We start from the raw sequence: 6,433 nt of genomic DNA, 5'->3' as shown, positions 1-6,433 counted from the left end.
GGAACTATCTTATAAATGGCCTTTTTGAGTGTTTAGCATTGTTTCCTAGCTATTTGAACTTATATTAATATGATCTATGTCTCAAAATTCTCATATTGGCGCATTCTTCCAATTCTCCTCTCACAATATTCACCCTCACTGAACTGAGTCGTTTGAAAATGTGCCTATATGTGATGTCATATAGTCACCGCTGCATGTTAATGTGGCTCCTCAGGCTCCTGACCAGGAGCCACACAGCCTCTCTCTCCACATTAGCTCAAAACGGCTCGAGATCTTGAGGTAGAAAAATGCTGTTTTTGAGGACTTGATTAGAAATACAAAACAATGAATAAAAAAAATATATATATTACAGAGGTGTTCCATAGACTCACAGGAATTGTGTAAAAGTGCCCAAATAGTGAAAGAAATAGTAAAATAGTTCCCCTTTAAAACAGTGCACAAGCTCCAGCGTACGATCAAAGTCATATTTATCAAGACAGGTGTGCGTAGGACCTGTGTACGCACGTGTGATAAATCCTGTTTTTTTTGTGCGTGCACACATTCTAAATTCTGTGCTTACGTATGAAAATAGAATACTTTCTAAGAAAAATTGATAAATGAGGGCCCGGCTCTTGCATGTGCTATAAGTATAAAGGATATTATTCTGGTTTGCAAAACAAGTATGCAGTCCTCAAAAACTAAAACTAAAATGGCCACTTTTGGGGGCGATTGTTAACTGGTTATATTGTTATAAGAGCCTCATAACATGCAGTGATGTACCTGAACGGGTTCAATTAACGATCGTTCATGAACGCATTCGTATTTTGGGCGACCGTGAACTGAACGTACTGTATTTCCGCTAGATGAACGTAATTGAGAACGCGTTCATTCTCAGCGCTGTATAACGGCGTTCAAAAGTGCGTTCATTCTCAGCACTGTATTATAACAGCGTTCAAAAGTGTGCCCGATTTATTATGCCTTTCAGCCGAAAACCCAGTTAAAACACACCGTAAAGGCTTCAAAATAATGCGGAAAACCACCCAATCTGGCAACCTTAAGCTGCCTGTGACGCGTACGCTGCCTGTCACCCCTGACTGTCGCACAAAAATTTACGTCATCATACTCCTCACAACAAGAACAATGTGGAACCGCGGAACCGGGTAGTATAGTAGCAGCACTCGCTCAGAGTCAGACTCTACGGCGTCGGCATATGAGCATTTAAAAGAGTTTTAGTTAAAGTCAGTAAATGTTTTGCACTTTGAATATTGAACTTTGAGGTACAACCTTAGTTTCATACCTCAGCCTGGTTCCTACCTCGTGTTGTGTAAGTAGTACAGAGTTATGTCGGCACATGTTTATATGTTATATGTTTGCACAATGACTACTTTCGCTTTTGGTACTTTAAGTATATTTAGATTATTATACTTAATAAAGACCATTCAAGCAGCACGTTTTTACTCATGTTTTTTTTTAAATATACTGTAGAGATGAAAGCTGCAGCTGCTACTAGTGTGGACTGAATGGGCGGCAGCAAAGCGTTATGGAAATGCCAGTATTCTGATTGCCGTCTGTGGTTCTATATGGGTTGTGGAAATACATTTGACAAATAATAGCTCACAGCAACGTATTGAAAAAAGAACTATAAACTATAAATTTGTTCATTTTTGAAACCATGAACTTTAGTTAAAAAAATTTAATTATGAACTATGAACTGAACTAGTTCATTTAAAAATGTGTGAACTGTGAACTGAACTAGAAAGTGAACTTTCCCAACACTGATAACATGTTGCATATCTTCATCAAGAAACTCAGAAACGACTCCATTGTGGCTGTTGATTTGCCTCGTACAGCCCAGGACGCGTCAACATTTTAGGCAACCAACTTGCGTTCAGCGTTTCTCTGATTGGCCACGACGCCCATGTGACCGCGGCAGCGTGAGAGAGCGGCAGTGCGGAAATAGGCTGCATTCTATTGCCATGCTCTGCGACAAACTCTAACCTTAACCAACTCCGAAAGAATGCCTAAACTTAACCCTAACCTTAACCAACTCCGAAAGAATGCCTAAACTTAACCCTAACCTTAACCAACTCCGAAAGAATGCCTAAGCTTAACTCTAACCTTAACCAACTCCGAAAGAATGCCTAAACTTAACCCTAACCTTAACCAACTCCGAAAGAATGCCTAAACTTAACCCTAACCTTAACCAACTCCGAAAGAATGCCTAAACTTAACCGGCGAAAGAAATATTGACATGCTCTAAGACAAACTCTAACCTTAACCAACTCCGAAAGAATGCCTAAACTTAACCCTAACCTTAACCAACTCCGAAAGAATGCCTAAACTTAACCCTAACCTTAACCAACTCCGAAAGAATGCCTAAACTTAACGCTAACCTTAACCAACTCCGAAAGAATGCCTAAACTTAACCGGCGAAAGAATGCATGTAAAAAAAAATAATAATAAAAAAATTTAAGTGATTCGAACTTGTCACCAACGCACCGCAGGATCCACAGCAAGGCGGCGAACGAGTTGAGCTAACCGTCTATGTTAAAAGAGGGGGGATTACGGCTGCATAATGCCGCGGCAGAGCTCCGCGGCAGAGCGTGGGGGCGTGGCTAGGCGCAAGCTGGTTGCCTAAAGTGTTGACGCGCCCAGGACAGCAACACTTCTCTCAAAAACATACCGGGACCATGGCTGAAGAGGCTGATTTCACAGACACAAGGACGTTTCTGCACCGTCATGGCAGACAAAGCCAACAGAATAATACTGTACCAACACCACGTACATAAATCAAACCAGCCTTGAAAGGCCCCAATCATAAAAAGTAAACAATTGTATCCATGGTAATGGGGGTTCAGCAGGGCATTGAGAGATGAACTGTAAACACACATTACACTGCATCCTAATGAATAACGAGTTACACCAGGGCTAAATCACACTGCATCCTAATGAAGAATGAGTTACTCTACCCCAGGGCTAGATTACAGGCTCTAATACACAACCAGGTATTCGTTAGCAGATTCATTGGAATGATTAGCATGACCAAATTATGCTTGTGTAGGAGTTACAAAGAAAGTTATTTGGTGGCTTTTGGAAAAAGTTATTTGGTGGCTTTTGGAAAAAGTTATTTGGTGGCTTTTAGTATCTGATACTAACCCCAGATACTAAGCCAAGGGTAGAGTTAAACTTTTCTGATAATAAGCCAAGGGTAGAGTTTTACTCCTATGATACTAACCCCAGGTAATAAGCCATGGGTAGAGTTTAACTCTTCTGACTGCTGATGTTTTGGTGTTTTTTCTTCTACATTTTCTACCTTCTTTCATCTTCTTCAATTTGTCTGCTGCTCTCGCTGTTTCTCTCCGAATGAAACGCCATTCTGTATTAAGGACGGAATTGGTGAGACTGATGGCTTTTGAGGGTTCGGGAGAGACGGCTTAGTTGAGAGTGAAAGATGGTGTGATTGTGTGTGTCTGTGTGTGTGTGTGGGAACATGCATGTTTTTCTATGTGTGTATGCGTGTGTGGGGGGGCCGGGGGGGGCATGCATGCTTTGTGTGTGTGTGTGTGTGTGTGTGTGTGTGTGTGTGTGTGTGTGTGTGTGTGTGTGTGTGTGTGTGTGTGTGTGTGTGTGTGTGTGTGTGTGTGTGTGTGTGTGTGTGTGTGTGCGTGCGTGCGTGCATGCGTGCGTGCGTGCTAGCGTGCGTGAGTGCGTGCGTAAATGTGTGTGTGTGCGTGCCCAAAGGTTTGTGTGTTTCTGAGAAGGTGATAGAGGAAAATAGAGATGGTGAGAATGAGAGGAGATGAGAGAAAGAGGAGGTGATACAGAGAAAGAGTTAGGGAAAGAGAGAGAGATAGTTAGACAGAAAGAGAGAGATAGCTAGAGAGAAAGAGAGAGAGATAGTTAGACAGAGAGAGAGATAGCTAGAGAAGAGGGAGAAAGAGAGAGAGGGAGAGAGATAGTTAGACAAAGAGAGGAGGGAGATACAGAGCTAGGGGAGAGAGAGAAAAAAAGTTAGATAGGAGAGAGAGATGGAGAGAGGGTGTGAGAGAGAGAGAGAGAGAGAGAGAGAGGAGAGAGAGAGAGAGAGAGGGAGAGAGAGAGAGAGAGAGAGAGAGAGAGAGAGAGAGAGAGAGAGAGAGAGAGAGAGAGAGAGAGAGAGAGAGAAAATGAGAGAGGGAGTGAGACGCAGAGAGAGGAAAGAGGGAGAGATATACTTGTCAGGACACAGGTCAGTCATGTAAAATGCATGTGTTGGCCTGTGTGAGAGAGAGGAGAGAGAGAGAGAGAGAGAGAGAGAGAGAGAGAGAGAGAGAGAGAGAGAGAGAGAGAGAGAGAGAGAGCTATGGCAGACTATAGAAGCTCTCTCTCCTGCAATCCCACCTGAAAGACGCTCTACCTTTAGACCCTATAGCATAGTTCATTAGCTCTGCACACAGCCTGACTTACAAGTACCTTCCCAAGTCTATTATAGATACAGTGGGGGATTGGACTAGGATTTACACAACTATGAACTGTGCGAACTTGGGATGCATGATATATCGGTGATCATATCAGTATTAGCCGATATGATTAGCTGTGATTTTTTCATATTTTGATATTGGTCCGATGAGTAAAACTTGGCAGATGTACTGTATACTTACATATATATCGGCTGGTGATAGTTATTTCTTTATTGATTGCATCAGCCTGATGATCTGTGCAGTTTATTTGGGTAACGTTACTTGTGAATGTGAAAATGATGCACCACAGGACTATGGGCTAACATTGGACCTCATGATCAAAAGGACTTACAAGAAAGTTATGAATACATTTCTTCGAACTCCAGTACGAACTTCTTGGGCCCTCAGCCTATTGCGTGATTCCATTCTCAAGTTACAAGACGAAACATCCGGCGTGCATCATTTGACAAGCCGTTTGGACGAGTGACCACGTCCTGTTGTGAACGGTCCCTGAACTGACCAGTCACCGCTGATGGTGAAAATGATTGACCACTGTTGTTGCCGAGGAGCGTCTGCTCCGAAAGCGATCCCAGGCGGGCGCTGAACGCCGGGGGGAAGGTGACACAATAAGACGAAGAAGTCCTTTGTTTTGACTAGAGGCTCGAAATGAATCGCAGCGGATGGCCATTTTGGATAATCATGCCGAATGTTTACATTTTCTGTGGGATTCTTATAAATGTTGGACCTGTACTACATAATGAATGAATGATTGAATGAAAACTTTATTAACAGATTGCAGAATGGGTACAGTGCAGTACAGCTCAATACATACAATGTTAAGGGGATGCAGACCAGAGAAAGACTTTCGTCTTGTTTCCACCAGGGTCCCCCATTTCCAATTCATCGTAACATATATGACATACATGACATACAGATAGACAGTACTGCTACATCTATACATTTATGACATACCAGATTTGCAATTACAGTACTGCATTTGTGATACAAAAAGAGTCCAGAAAGAAAAGAGTATATACATTAGGCGTAGAAACTGTACATTGGATTGGGTAGGTGGGGGTGGGACTGTACATTGGAGGTGGTTGGGGGGGGGGGGGGGGGGGGGGGGGGGGGGGGGTAGGAGTGGGGGGGGGGGGGTGTTGGCGGGGGTTGTGTTCGGACATTTACAGGGGCCAGTTTCGAGTTGCAGTCTCCCTTAGGTGTTTTTTGAGAGTGTTTTTGAAAGTGGGTAGTGATTCACATTCCTTTACAGCTTTGGGTAGGGCGTTCCACATTGATGTGGCATAATTGCGAAACGTGTTTAGTCCCTTGTTTGAGCCGAATCTGGGTTTAACATGATTGTGGAGCTCCCTCTGGTGTTGTGATCGTGGTATTCACTGACCTTTGGGAAGTATTTAGTCATGTACATGGGTACCTTGGTCGTGTAGTGTATCTTGTAGACCAGGCCCATTGCAAGTTGCTGTACTCTGTCGTCTACTCTAAGCCATCCTAGCCATAAGACTTGAGGCTATGGAACCATTATGTTCTCCAGCTTCTACTTCTCAGCTAGAACTTAAAAACAGGCATTTGGCAACCAGTAAAAAGAAATGTGAGTACACACAACTTTTACTTCAATGTGTTCAAACCTCTGTTACTGTTACGGTTCACCGTTCCCTGCGCAGATCCTCCTGCTCCTGACTTTATCCCACCTGCTGGCCAAATCCCATCATTCACCCTTGGACTACCCTCACCAGTGCCCTCCTGGTGCACTGGTGGCTCTTTATTGTTTCCATGTTCCTCTGTGTGTCCTTCCCCTGTTACTGTGTCTCCTGTTGTGTCTCTTGCCCTTCATGTTCCCCTGTTAAGTGGTATGTTCCTAGTTGTTAGTTTCCTTGTGTTGTTGTATGTGTTGTGTATGTTATTCTTGTCTAGTGTTCTGTCTTTCTTGTTCCGTTTCCTATCAGGTTGTTTCTCTCCCCATGTGTTTCTCGTTCTGTTAATTGCCCTCCTGTGTCCCA

The sequence above is a fragment of the Notolepis coatsorum genome, assembly GCF_963971535.1.
Source record: "Notolepis coatsorum genome assembly, chromosome: 17".
In the NCBI taxonomy this organism is placed as follows: Eukaryota; Metazoa; Chordata; class Actinopteri; order Aulopiformes; family Paralepididae; genus Notolepis; species Notolepis coatsorum.
Note: the sequence above shows the minus strand (reverse complement) of the source record.